Source organism: Brienomyrus brachyistius, unplaced genomic scaffold, assembly GCF_023856365.1.
Source record: "Brienomyrus brachyistius isolate T26 unplaced genomic scaffold, BBRACH_0.4 scaffold87, whole genome shotgun sequence".
In the NCBI taxonomy this organism is placed as follows: Eukaryota; Metazoa; Chordata; class Actinopteri; order Osteoglossiformes; family Mormyridae; genus Brienomyrus; species Brienomyrus brachyistius.
In genome coordinates, this window is record NW_026042362.1 from 201877 (window position 1) to 216835 (window position 14959).

Sequence of the window (14959 nt, forward strand, 5' to 3'; positions counted from 1 at the left end):
TACATACTCAATTGATTACATTGTGTTGATTACATTATAATGATTACATTGTAATGATTACATCACGGGTATTTGGCATGCTTTTTAATAATACCGTAATGATTATATTCTACATTGTATAGTGCTAAATAATATCCCATATATTTCCCCCCTTTGGGATTCTAAAGAGTCCCACACACAATTCTGTCCATCCAGCCTAGGAGGGAGGGCTAAAACCCTAAGATCTAGGGAAATTCCACTCCCAGCCCGCCACAGGCGCGGCCCCCCTTCGGGGTCCATGGCTGACATGGCTCACAAACTATCAACACTCAGAATCAACCAACAGCAATGAACTCCCCAGGATACATTGCATATATTATCAGGAATACATAATCTACCAGGAGTACATCACCTACCACAAGCTCATTACATAAACATATACGGCTAATGCAAAGATAACTGAAAGGTTAACTGATAACACTGTAGATTACTATAACAGGCACTCTGTCATGAGCAGGAAAGTCCCAGGTGTCGTGGGCGGCAGGCAGGCTGCAGCGTTTCCAACATGGAGTATTCACAGGCGGTACGGCCGAACTTCAGCTATGGGCAGGAGCGTATCCAAGGTGTCTATGTCGCCATCCGTTTCCGTGTTGGTCCAGGAGGTTGCCGCTCCAAACGGTCCTCCCACCACTCTAAACATTGCAGCTATAGTCGCCTGCTGAGACAGCGCTTTTCCCACTAGGGAGCGAACAAGAGGAACTACACAACAAAAGATTAGTAGCAAAGCAAGAATGAACACAGCACGCACACAGAGTGCTTTCATAAGGGCTTACTGCCAACTACCCACATATTATAGCACCAGTCAAACAACCCGTCATGTTGTCCCGAATTTCTCGCCATCTCATCCTGTAACCCCTGCAACTTTCTCATACCCTCAGTAAATGAAACATCCAGGGCTGTATTATTGGGAATAAATGTACAGCACTGATCCCCGAACAGCACACACACTCCCCCTTTTTCTGCCAGGAGCCAATCCAGGGCCACCCTGTTCTGTCATGCCATCAGACTGGTGGCCTGAAGCTGCTCCCCCAGAGATGCGAGTGCCTCCTGAGTATAGTTGGTAAACCTCTGCTGATTATAGTACAAATAATTTATCCATTCCACATTTTTGTTAACAGTAGGCCAAATTAATAATGATTCAAACCCTGCAGCTATCTCACTTCTCACCTTATATTTGTCTGAAATGCCCCTCGGCTGGCATATGGCATCTATATACACACTGGGATCATCTTCGCAGCTCGTAACAAACCTGTGGAACCTAGAGGGCTGTTTGTCAGAGTAAATATCCACCTGGCTAGCTAACATCCCCCTAGTGCAGAGGCCTCCATAATTATTGGGGAGAGGAGGCCTCAATCCTCCCTCCTGACCACACAGCCACCACGTATCTGCCAGAGGTACGCTCTGGTTCTCTAATGCATCCAGCGGAATGCTCCATACTTCTCCATTCTGCACTTGGTCGCCTTTCACATCCCAAACAGTTCGACAGTTTTCCCCGGAGATCCCCACCTCCTCTGTCCCATTATTCTTAAAACACTCACAAGGAAGTCCCTTGAAAAAAACTCAATTTCTGCCCCATAATATATCGCTGTCCACCTTCCCAAGGCCTAAACTGTCCACCCTATAAGCATATTTAATATTTCCCTGGTATATCAGGCACCAATATGGACAGTACTGCATGCGCACTTTCGGACTAGATTTAAGTTTGCATACTTTATCAGGGGAATCAAACCATCCTGACACAGACCCTTCCAGACTCTTCTAACTCTCTCCATTCCCCAGTCTCCACACTGGTTATTAGTGGACTCCCTGAGCTGGAGGCTCTGCACTCGCACACACCACACAATCCTCCTTCCTAATGAAGCAGCGGTGTATCAGCCCCTTTATACCACCAATTTCCACTATTATGTTTTAGTAACCCATCCTGGTTTACGTCATCTTGGGTATATCCTACAGTTTGCTCACTCTTCTCACTTCCATAGCTCCCACCTACATCTCTCCGCTTTCGCTCATTGTCACCTGAGAGGTTATTCAGCATCAGTGGACCAGGTCGAGTCAGTGAAGTCAGTTGTCCTGAACTCTCCTGTCTTGTGGTCCTGCTGCACACCCAGACCTGAAGGGCCTGGTATATCATTGGTAGAGTAGTAGTAGATATCTTTATTGCCATTTGCACAGGAACAGGTCAGTAGAAGTACATTGGAATTCTTGTGCGTATCTCCCAGAGTCATTTTTATAAAATAGAGAGACAGAGGAGAAGAGACAGTTTTTTAAAACATTAAATAACATAATATAAAAATTGTAAATAATAAAAGCAGCCAACACACTAATTCCAGAACGTAATACAGTAAGTGGTTACACACTGTGTACAGATGCAGATACAGGATACAGAGTGCATGGCCTGGGTGTGTGAGTGAATTATTTCACAGAAATAATATCAAGACAGTATAATGTACAGAAAAGTGGAATATTGCACATGTTTGTTAGACTATTGCACTGAAAGAGTTATTTGACTACCTAAGGGAAAGAATGAAAGTGAGGCTGTAGTGCTCTGATGTGTCTGATTGCCTCTTTGGAGTGGTAACTGTCCAGGTAATGTCCACGGGGGAAGTGGGGGGCCTGTATTTCATACCCACTTTAATGTGCTTAGCCATCAGTCTAACTGTGGCTGGGATAAAGCTGTTGTAGAATCGTGTTTTGTAGGCGGTCATGCTCTCTGGCCTGCGGTGTCTTAGGTTGTATCCTAAAGTTCTTCCTCCTAAACAGGCATAATGCTGGGTGATGTTGATCACTGAGTATGTTCTGAGTTTTCCTCCGACAGCATTGTGTATTTAATGTGTCCAAAGAGGGGAGGTCAGAGCCAATGATCCTTTATGCAGTTTTTACAACAACTCCTTGAAGAGATTTCCTCTCTCTGCCACTGGTAAGGATACTTTCAGTGATTCCTCAATAGGTCTGTGTGAGGGGCTGACGTCTGAGTCCTCTATAAGCCTGTGTGGGGGGCCGACGTCTGAGTCCTCTATAGGCCTGTGCGAGGGGCCGACGTCCGAGTCCTCTATAGGCCTGTGCGGGGGGCCGACGTCCGAGTCCTCTATAGGCCTGTGCGGGGGGCCGACGTCCGAGTCCTCTATAGGCCTGTGCGGGGGGCCGACGTCCGAGTCCTCTATAGGCCTGTGCGAGGGGCAGACGTCCAAGTCCTCTATTGGCCTGTGCGAGGGGCCGGCGTCCGAGTCCTCTATAGGCCTGTGCGAGGGGCGTCTGAGACCACTATAGGCCTGTGTGAGGGGCTGACGTCCGAGTCCTCTATAGGCCTGTGCGGGGGGCCGACGTCCGAGTCCTCTATTGGCCTGTGCGAGGGGCCGGCGTCCGAGTCCTCTATAGGCCTGTGCGAGGGGCGTCTGAGACCACTATAGGCCTGTGTGAGGGGCTGACGTCCGAGTCCTCTATAGGCCTGTGCGAGGGGCTGACGTCCGAGTCCTCTATAGGCCTGTGTGAGGGGCGTCTGAGTCCTCTATAGGCCTGTGCGAGGGGCTGACGTCCGAGTCCTCTATAGGCCTGTGTGAGGGGCGTCTGAGTCCTCTATAGGCCTGTGCGAGGGGCTGACGTCCGAGTCCACTATAGGCCTGTGCGAGGGGCTGACGTCCGAGTCCTCTATAGGCCTGTGTGAGGGGCGTCTGAGTCCTCTATAGGCCTGTGTGAGGGGCTGACGTCCGAGTCCTCTATAGGCCTGTGCGAGGGGCTGACGTCCGAGTCCTCTATTGGCCTGTGCGAGGGGCGTCTGAGTCCTCTATAAGCCTGTGCGATGGGCTGACCTCCGAGTCCTCTATAGGGGCTAGTCCTGACGTCCGAGTCCTCCATAGGCCTGTGTATACATCAAATATCATATATATCCATCCATCCATCCATTTTCCAAATCGCTTATCCTACTGGGTTGCGGGGGGTCCTTTCCCGGAGGCAATGGGCACGAGGCAGGGAACAACCCAGGATGGGGGGCCAGCCCATCACAGGGCACACTCACACACCATTCACTCACACATGCACACCTATGGGCAATTTAGTAACTCCAATTAGCTTCAGCATGTTTTTGGACTGTGGGGGGAAACCGGAGTACCCGGAGAAAACCCCACAATGACATGGGGAGAACATGCAAACTCCACACACATGTGACCCCGGCGGAGATTCGAACCTGGGTCCCAGAGGTGTGAGGCAACAGTGCTAACCACTGCACCACCATGCCACCCCAGGATAAAACATATAAAATGATAAACAATAAAAACTATACAATTAGGAAGCAATCAGTCCCGTGTACATGATCAGCCAGAAAATACTTGCATTCATCTAAACTTTTATAAACTTTAAACTGCCTTTGCTTGCTGGCCTGTGGGCTGATGGACAAACTTGAATGCCTTACAGGATAGGATAGGATGCACATTCTTTATTGTCCATTAAATCCCTCTATCAAGTGTCAATAGGCTCCAAACAACCAAATGTAATTAAAGAATATTTAAAAAAAGGGAAAAACATACAGAAATAACCAAAAATAAAAAAATAGTAAATAAATAAAGACTAACCAAAGTAACTTTACTGTCCCCGTCAGTTATCAGTCATCAGTCAGTCATCACCCTGACTAAACTGTATAATGAGCAGATAGGACTGTCTCTACATGGTTAGATTGTGTTTAATACAACAACTGGAATACCGCATACAAGGCACAAAAGCACTGTGGGGAATAGAGCATTATGGGAACAGTAGTCCTATTATTACACCTCCTCCTTTTAGCTTAAGTCAAATGTGCTGTGTACCTTTTGACATTAATTTCTGTTACTGCTATCAACAACCTCCTTCTCTCTCTCTCTCTCTCTCTCTCTCTTCTACTGAACTTCCCTCTTTGTTCACAAGTCCATTCTGTCAGGTGGTTTTCCAGTCAACTTGACTTAGTAACAGTCCCTGTAGGCCAAAGATGACCTTTACAGTCTCTATAACATATGGTCTAGGAGTATCTGCAGGTCTGACGACTCCCAGCAGTCCCTTCTGTGCTAATCCAAACTGTCTGACCAGATGTCAGTTCTGCGAGAGGTCTGGAGCGGAGTCTGCGGTTGTAGTGTTTTGCCTGCTGACGCCTTCTCTCCTCATCCTGCTTGCGAAAAACTTGCAGATCTGGCCATTTAGGACCCAGCTGTCCACCATCTGGCTAATCTGTGCTGTGATACCGGGCCACCATACTGACAGTGTAGCTCTGGCTCGGCATTTTGTAATTCCCTGATAGCCTTCATGCAGACGCTGAAGAACATCCGCTCTCAAGGGGGGAGGTATCACAAGTCCTTCTCCCTTCATGAGAAGGTCGTGAACAAGGTGAAAATCCATTCTGCGCTGCCAGTATGGTTTAATGTCTGGATCTAACTTACATCTCTCTGGCCATTCTGTGAAACAGTGGTTTGTCACTTGTCTGCATACGTCGTCTTCTTTCTGCACTGTCTTTATCTCCTCCAGCCTTTTGTCTCCACGTCTTTCTCTAGCTGAAGATGCCGTTAAATCAAAATGAATATTTTACTCACTTATCTTTTGGTCTTTTATGATTCTATGTGTACCACCTCCAAATTATTTTGAAGATTTGAATTTCATTGTATCCAAATTAATTTGGAACGGCAGACAACCCAGGAAACGCTTCTCAGTTTTACAGCGCACCAAATCAGACGGTGGCCTCGCCCTCCCTGATTTTAAGCTCTAGCATTGGGCATTTCAAATTAGGGCTATGCGCACTTGGACAGACGCAGGCAGTGTAGTGTCGTGGAGAGGTATTGAATCGGCTATAGTGCATCCCCACGGACTCCAGGACTTACCTTTCCCAGGGGTAGGTCTTCGTAAATCACGACACAAACTTGGTTGTATCTTTTCATCCACCTTAGCTGCATGGTACAACGCCAAAAAAGTAATAGGTCAACAATCTCCTTTATGGAACAATTTCCACTTTCTGTCAGACTATAAAGCTTTTGTTTGTCCCCCCTGGTCATCCAAGGGGGTTTTCACATTTTCTAATACGTTTGATGCGAATGTTGTGCGCACATTCCAGGACATTCAAAAAGAATACAGTCTGCCTGGCTTCTCATTTTTCTTCGACCTCAGGCTACGATCCACAATGAAGGCCTATGTTGTGCCATGGAATTCTGTCTTAGATGATCACCCAATGTTTAGCTTTGTGACAACATTATTGTCCATAATGACAACAGAGGATAAAACTAGACAGGATACACAAAGCCCAGCAAACAAAATTTACTCAAAATAGTACCGACTCCTGAGAAACAAATGCTGCTGTTTTACTTTGCCTTTCCACTAATACACATTAAACACCAAAAAATAAAAAAACAAAAAAATCTCACCTAACCTTCCCAGGGAGCGATCAGGGAGTCACATCTCCACCATATACTGGTGAAATCCTGCCGACTGCGTCAAATCTGTAGCGGTTAGGGAGGAAGCAGAGAGGGACACAGAAATGGAGACCCGACTACGCCACTCTGGGAAATTCACCCAGAGAATTAAGTACAGGAGTTTGCAACCCACTCCGATATAAAAGGACACAGATTCGTAATCACCGCCCGGGGGATGTGAAGACCATGAACACTCCCTTTATTATTCTGCGTTTAGTTCACACTCCAAAGGAAAAACCAAACAGCAAACAAATTACTACCCACAAATGGTACAAATCAGATCATGTTAGAATAACACTCCAATCACACAAAGAAACCCAAACCCGGCAGCTATTACCTTGGGGTGGGGGGACACACTGTCAGAAGGTACTCCACAGGGTCACCACATCACATGGCGTAGATACACACACCAGGGGGGTGGGCTAAGAAGGCAGAGCGACCACGACCATGACCTACCCCCCCCAAACCAGATCCTCACCACCCAACACCAAGCCTCCCCAACGGCGCCCCACGGTTTACGTACAACAAACTAAACAAAACACATAAATACTTAATACTAATTAAACAGGAAACCCGAAAACAAAATAAACGAAACAAAAGCAGAAAACACAGCAGGACAAAACAGCAGCAATTGCAGTGGCTCAGTATCCCGCCGGCTGCCTGGCTCACGCTGGTCCGGGACACTCCACCAAATCGCCATCCACTGACTGATTACAAGCGGTATTAAAAGGGAACCTTAAAACGGGAAACAACTGCAAGTGGCTAGATTACCAAGCCCTCGCACACTGCAGCGATGGAGATACCCACAACTTTGAAAAAGGAGATACTGGCACATGGAGAGTCGCGTCACTGGTTACAGGGTGGTCCAACAGACAACTACAACTGGATCTTATATACGTACACTGGCCACAACAATTAATCAATCAATTTAACAAAATCACGATACCTGAAGAGATCGCACCCTCCAGCTCCATCTTACTACAATAGTTACTACTCTCGCTGCTGAAGGGTTATACAAACAAGATTAATTCAGTGAGGAACCTCCCTCAAAGGTACAACGGCAAACACCCGCCTGCTTCAGATCACAGGCCCAAGTTCTGAATCACTATTCTACCAACACACAGGTAGAAGATGAAGAACTCTCCTCAAAGTAGTGCTGTCAGTTGGACCTTGTAACATGAATAATCATAGTGGAGAGTTACAATTATTATTTTAATGGGAAGATGTGAGATTTTTATTGGGGGGGGGGGGTCCCACCTTCATAAACAGCCAGTGAGACTCGTTTACCTCAAACCTTCTGACCATGTGAGTCTCATTAATGAAACCGTATCTTAAGCCCAGCCGGAGCCCACCTCCCCAAGGGTACACTCTACTTTCCCAGAAAATACCAAGATGGATTCAAATTCAACTCCGAAACCTACTGTCAGTTTTTAGAAGACACTTTCTTCAAGCAGCGGTACAGGATAAAGTCAGCATCTTTCAGGAGGACCATGATTTTTATGCAGGACAATGCTCCAACGCATGCATTGAAGTACTCCACTGTATGGCTAGTCAGTAAAGGCCTTAAGGATGACAGAATAATGACATAATCACCTGACATAATCCCTATTGAGAACTTGTGGGCCCTGCTTAAACGGGAGATTTACAGTGAAGGAAAGCAGTACAGCTCTCTGAACAGTATCTGGGAGGCTGTGGTTGCTGCTGCACAAAAAGTTTATTGTCAACAGATCAAGAAAATACCAGATTCCATGAATGGAAGACTTATTGCTGTTCAGCAGCCGGACTGCTTGGGGTAAGAAGCTATTGCACAGTCGTGCAGATCTGCTCCTGATGCTGCAGAATCTTCTTCCGGATGGAAGAGGGGTAGTAGACAGTTGGTGGGTGGGATGGTACCGGTCAGTCACAATGCTGGTGGCCTTACGGATGCAGCGGGAAGTGTAAGTGTCCTGCAGGCTGGGGAGGGAGCTGCCGATGATGCATTCAGCGGTCTGCACAGTCTTCTGAAGGGTCCGGACCGCTGAGCGCGTCATCAGCAGCTCTCTCTCCAGCCTGCAGGACACTCACACTTCCTGCTGCGTCCGTAAGGAGGTGGCTATATTGCTCACTAATTGATATTTCATGTCAGAATTGTTTATTTGGAAATTATGTGATGTTTGTTTATTAATCGCACTTTGAAAGATGATAATAAACAAGGGAGATGGGAAAATTTAGGTTTTCCATTTAGTTGCATAATAATTGTGCACACTAATAGTTGTGTAATAATTGTGCACACTAATAGTTGTGTAATAATTGTGCACACTAATAGTTGTGTAATAATTCTGCACACTAATAGTTGTGTAATAATTGTGCACACCAATAGTTGTCTAATAATTGTGCACACACGTGTTTTCCCCTGATAATGTTCACACTCACATTTCCTTTGCATAACATTCAGGCTTCAGGTTCATTAACATTTTGGACTGACTGATGACACTATATTTGTTTATTATAAAAATTAATCCCAAAAACACAACTCGCCTAATAATTGTGAACACAGTGTATTACATTGGGGGAACCAAACGTCCCCCACGATGTGATAAAAACCATATAAGGTTTTTTTTGCCATATAAGGACATTTTCACTCCCCACACCCCACAAACATAACCTCAATTTCATAAAAAAATCTGTGAATAGAATCACAAAACTGAAAATACCTAAAATCTTGTATTTTGTTTGCTTACTTTTGGTTAAGGTTGGGGCTGGGTAGACTGTCATTGTTGGGATTAGAGTTTTCACGATCGAAACAAATGGAGAGTCCCCACAAAGATATAATTACAAACCTCTGTGTGTGTGCGCGTGTGCGTGCGTGTCTGTGTGCGCATGTGTGTTTGTGTGTGTGCGCGTTAGCGTGCATGTGTGCGTCTGTGTGTGTGTGCGTCTGTGTGTGTGTGCGCGCGTTAGCGTGCGTGTGTGCGTCTGTGTGTATGTGTGCGTCTGTGTGTGTGTGCGCGCGTTAGCGTGCATGTGTGCGTCTGTGTGTGTGTGCACGTGTTAGCGTGCATGTGTGCGCCTCTGTGTGTGTGCCTCTGTGTGTGCGCCTGTGTATACCTGGCTACAGAAGATGGATGGATGGACAGATGGAATTTGCAACCTTACTAAAGAGTAGCAGAAGCACTTCTGACATTTGAACCCTGATGATAAGTACAATTATTTATTTAAAAGTGCATCAGTTTTGTACTTAGTGGCATTTGCCAAGCATGCTTGTAAAGGTGAATTCTGCCAGAGGTCAGTGCTGTGGGTTGGCGTTTGGCTGAGTGGCTTATATCACTATGCTCCTGTGACTAAGGCCCTTAACCCCAAACGCACCGGTGACTGCCTGCGTCTGCCTTCTCAAAGAAAAAATTTTAAATTGTCTGACTGTGGAATTTGAGCTTCGTGGGTCCAAACCTGCTTAGTCACACCGCCTTAAGTTTGCTGCTCAACTTGCCGCTTTCTCAATTGTAAGTCGCTTTGCAAAAAAATATCTCTAAAATAAAAGTAAATGTTCTTTTTTGCAGGAGAAAAAATGATCAACATGTGTTTTAAACGGTACAAAAGTGGGTCTGACCTTCATGCAGTTTCAACAAAACGTTGGTGAGGACAAGGGACGTCGCGATATAATGTGATCATACGATTACGTTTGCAGCAAAATAAAAGGACAGCGATAATGGTTCCCAGCAGCACAAACCAAAGACAATCGGATGAAAGCAGAGTGGAATATGGGAGTATGGTAGACGATCCTTTCATAGCATCCAGATTTCTTAATGTTTGCTAGCCTGAGTTTGTTTATATGGCGAGGAGCCCAGCACCAAGTTACACAAGAAAATAAGCTGGAGGAAAACAGCAGGCAAAAGCCTGACCCAGACGCAGCCCCGGTGCACGCCGGTTGGCGGCTGGGGAAACTTGCCGCGTATCGCCCCTACGGCGGCTGTTTCAGCTCACGGTAGGAAGCCGCCATCTAGTGGTGCGCTTTGGGAATTGCATGTAGCGCCAAAGTTCCTCGAAATTGTTACAGTATCATGGACCTAAAGACTCATTGAGGTTTCACTCCAAACACAATATTGTGCAGTTTGGGGATTTGCGTTGGTGTTTTTGGGCTCATCATCCCAGGTCCTGCGGACCCATACATGCTGGTGCTGAGCTCTGTTACTGATATTCTTAAGTATTATTTTTAATAATTGATGCACTTGCACTCGATCTTTGATACAATGTTTTGTCGCTTTTAATCTTTCCAAGCACTTTGCATACCGGGGCGACGCCCAGCACCGTACAGTGTCAATCTGCTTCCTCATTTGTATGTCGTTTTGATAAAAGCTTCTGATAAATAAGTAAAATGTAAGTCAGTATAAATGTATATACAACAGTAACTATGGTAGATTTCTCTCTGGTAGGTCTCTCTGACCTTACTGCCCTGGGAGAAAAGCCCAGTGTAACATGGGCTAAAATGTAAATGTGTAGTTTTTTAGATCTTAATCTGAAAATCCGTTCTTCGTTTTCCCAGAAGGTGGCAGCACATGATCACTGCAAAACTGCAAGCTTGGCTTGTCGCTTTGTATACAATAGTGTGCTATCCGTATATTAAAAATACTACATAATTACATACATCAATCAATATCAAGAACAGAAAGATGCCCACACAATATACCAAAATCTTAAAATCCCCCTTGGCTGCATGTTACGCTGTAGTTTGGTTTGTCTAAGCTCCACACTTTCCCAGAATTACCCTGGACTGCTTCCAGTACGGAAGCCCAAAGAATCAGACACGAAGCTCACATAACTTGGCAAGAGGCCCCTGAATTACCTAAAGTGGATGGAGTTTTCACCTCGGCCCATGGGGATTCAGAGCAGACACAAGTGAGCGTGAACCCATGTGTGATTTACAGTAAAAGGTGACTGAACACAATACACAGCCTCTGTAGTGTCTCCACTGTCCAGCAGGGGGTGCCACATGAAAGCTGCCCAGCAGGAGTAAACAGGTTTCCGGAGATGCTGCATTGCAGTCCCACAGTCCTCTAGTCTTAAGTGCTCAAATTTTGTGGTCCCTCTATACCTTAGTCTCATAGTCCATAGTGCCCAATTCCCCTTTGCCCCACTTCCATGATCCACAAGTCCCTAGTCTCCTTGTTTCTTAGTCCCATGGTCCCTAACACTGTAGCCCCTTTTCCCCTGGTCCCCTATTCCCTTAGTCCCATAGTCTCCTAGTCCTGTGGCCCCTAATCCCATAGTCTACTACTCCTTGGTCCCCCAGTTCCTACTCCCTATTCACCTTGTATTAAGCAGGGAGCAGGATTCTGAGGCCATCTGATATGCTTTACAATGAAGCTGTGCTAAAACCAGTATATGCATGAGGGTGTTTGCGCTGCCCTGCACTAGACTGGCTGTTCCTGTAAATCACTTATATGAAAGTGCCTGTGGAACACAGATAAAATCCACATGTCTGAGGTGGCTGGCATCTGGTCTTTCTCATGTGTCAGGCCTGCGATGCAGCATTCAAACACATGGTCTCCTTTTACAGCCAGCAGGTTACGCAAACGTACCGCTCAATCGGGGCCATGTGGACAGCTGTCTGCCATCTCTGATTGGCCGTCAAGTCCACGGACCCCAAAGGTTAAACTGGACACTGGCAGGCGTGTCTGATTCATCAGATTCCCGTCTGCTGGGTTGGGCAGCATCACATTGAGGAAGAACCTCATTGTGTTTTCAGCTACCTGGCATTAGGAGCTGATTACTTCAAGTCATTAGGACTTTTTTTATAGAGATTCTCTAGCTGAACAAGTAGAGTGTTGCATTTATGATGCATTGGTCATGGGTTCAAATCCCCCAAGAATATGCATAAAACATAACCCTTCCCACTGCTGTAAGTCACTTTGGGTAAACAAGTCTGGTAAATGCAAAAGTGTTTCTACAAATGGTACAACAGCATGCCCTACTGGTCAGATTAAAATGCTGTTTGGATATATTCCATTTCATAATGTGGCTTCTGATTATAACATCAATGTGTAATAGGAATTGATTGGAAACGTATTCACTACTTCTTTTACAAATGTATTTATCTGGACAAATTGGTCCAATTGGGCTCTCTGACCTTAGACCCCTGGGAGAAAAGCTTAGTGTCCATGGGGTTAAATGTAAATGGATATTCTATGTGATGAGTAATATAATCTGGGTTAAGGACGACTCAGATGCAGTAGCTCTGGGAAAGACACAGGCTTTATTAAGGGAATACAGCAAACAACACTTGGAAGAATGATGACGGAGCTGAGGAACCATGAGAGCAGGAACATTTATACACAGTAATCACCGACGGGAGAGAGGTGTAGGAGGCTAACAGACCAGGGTGGAGAACGTCAGCGATGGGATACAGCTGGGGAGGGTTAGGAGAGTTACGGAGGGCCATTAGTGAGCTCTGCTGGCCCAAACAGGAGGAGACGGGACAGATCGTCACAAGTACTAAGATGTGATGCATCCATCTTCCAAACACTTATCACAAGGGTATCCCAGAGCCAATTACAGGAAACACAGGGTACAAAGCTGGGGTCCACCATGGATAGAATGCCATTTAATCACAAGGCACACTCACAGTCATAGACTCTGGGCAATTTACAGATGCCTGTCAGAGTCACTGCAGGAAGAAACCCATGTGGGATAAAGAGAGCAAACAAACGCCACACAGACAGCATAGGAGAAGGATGGAAACATTCAACACTGCAGCTGCAAGGCAGCCCTGTTACCCACTGAGCCGCCCCTCACAGGATTCTCATGGTTAAAACAGGACAACATGCCCAATACATTCAAAATGCACATGTGGAGGATTTCAGCCATATGGTTTTGAGTAACTTCTACACCCACGTACCATGTGTGAGATGGAGCCGGCCAGTTCCTCTTATGGTCCAATTCTGCTCATGCGTTACTTATGATGGTACTTAGGTCCTCCATCCATCAGATCCTCTTCTCACTGTGGTCATGCTCATCCACTCTGGACACCGTACGCTTGGTAAAAGACTCTCATCTCTGCATCCTTGGTAGCGAAACAAAAAGGGGGTTTGCTGAACTAGATGGGCTGAGACTGGAAACAAAGAGGATCGTGAGGGATCACAAATGGGAGGACTGGCAACCGGGAAGGTCACAGGCAGCAGGAAGGTTTAACATCAATGACCGAGACAAATAGATACTTAAATGCAAAGACTAACGAGGGGCAACAAGCAACAGGCATGAATCATGAGGGTCACGCTAGTGAGGAGACAGGAGGGTCAGGCAGGTGTGATGGGTAGGACATGACCGTGGTCATGTGACACGGGCTGTTACTGTCACCATGAGGAAGCGCAGGAATGTAAACAGCTTGGAAAAGGCAGCTGGTGTTTTTCTCCTTTATTTCTGTGTGAGCCTATAGTGGGTCCCGTGTTGGATGGGATCCTGTCTCTACTGCGTGTCAGTCGTAAGCGGATCACACTTCTTACCATTAGGGTGATGCCTGTAGTTTACAGTGGCTTGCAAAAGTATTCGGCCCCCTTGAACTTTTCCACATTTTGTCACATTACAGCCACAAACATGAATCAATTTTATTGGAATTCCACGTGAAAGACCAATACAAAGTGGTGTACACGTGAGAAGTGGAACGAAAATCATATATGATTCCAAACATTTCTTACAAATAAATAACTGCAAAGTGGGGTGTGCGTAATTATTCAGCCCCCTGAGTCAATACTTTGTAGAACCACCTTTTGCTGCAACTACAGCTGCCAGTCTTTTAGGGTTTGCCTTTACCAGCTTTGCACATCTAGAAACTGAAATCCTTGCCCATTCTTCTTTGCAAAACAGCTCCAGTTCAGTCAGATTAGGTGGACAGCGTTTGTGAACAGCAGTTTTCAGATCTTGCCAGATTCTCGATTGGATTTAGATCTGGACTTTGACTGGGCTATTCTAACACATGGATATATGTTTTGTTTTAAACCATTCCATGGTTGCCCTGGCTTTATGTTTAGGGTCGTTTTCCTGCTGGAAGGTGAACCTGTGCCCCAGTCTCAAGTCTTTTGCAGACTCCAAGAGGTTTTCTTCCAAGATTGCCCTGTATCTGGCTCCATCCATCTTCCCATCAGCTCTGACCAGCTTCCCTGTCCCTGCTGAAGAGAAGCACCCCCAGAGCATGATGCTGCCACCACCATATTTGACAGTGGGGATGGTGTGTTCAGAGTGATGTGCAGTGTTACTTTTCCGCCACACATCACTTTAGTTCACTGTCTTTCACATGTTGTTCTGTTCATCATGTCCCCAAGAGGGAAGCCAGACTTTCGCAGAATGGCAGCTGCTCACTGTAACATGCATTAAGAGACTGAAAAGTGCTGGTGAACATCCTGCCTGGACGCTGGCCACTGCGATGGTGTACATGAGTAGGGTGAATGGAATGATATATGTGGACTTTCATGGAATATAAACTGTGAATCGTCCATCTATCCAGCAAACCCCACTATAACAGTAATACCACC

At 46.0% G+C, this 14959-nt stretch overlaps 1 long non-coding RNA gene across 1 annotated transcript; it reads right to left on the bottom strand.

Annotated features, from left to right (window-relative positions):
* Positions 1 to 508: 508 nt before the first annotated feature.
* LOC125727142 (uncharacterized) lies at positions 509 to 6520 on the bottom strand. Its single transcript, XR_007388566.1, has 3 exons — positions 6411 to 6520; positions 5874 to 5939; positions 509 to 717 (listed from the first exon to the last, which is right to left on the bottom strand). It is a non-coding gene; the product is annotated as an uncharacterized LOC125727142 (long non-coding RNA).
* Positions 6521 to 14959: the final 8439 nt, after the last annotated feature.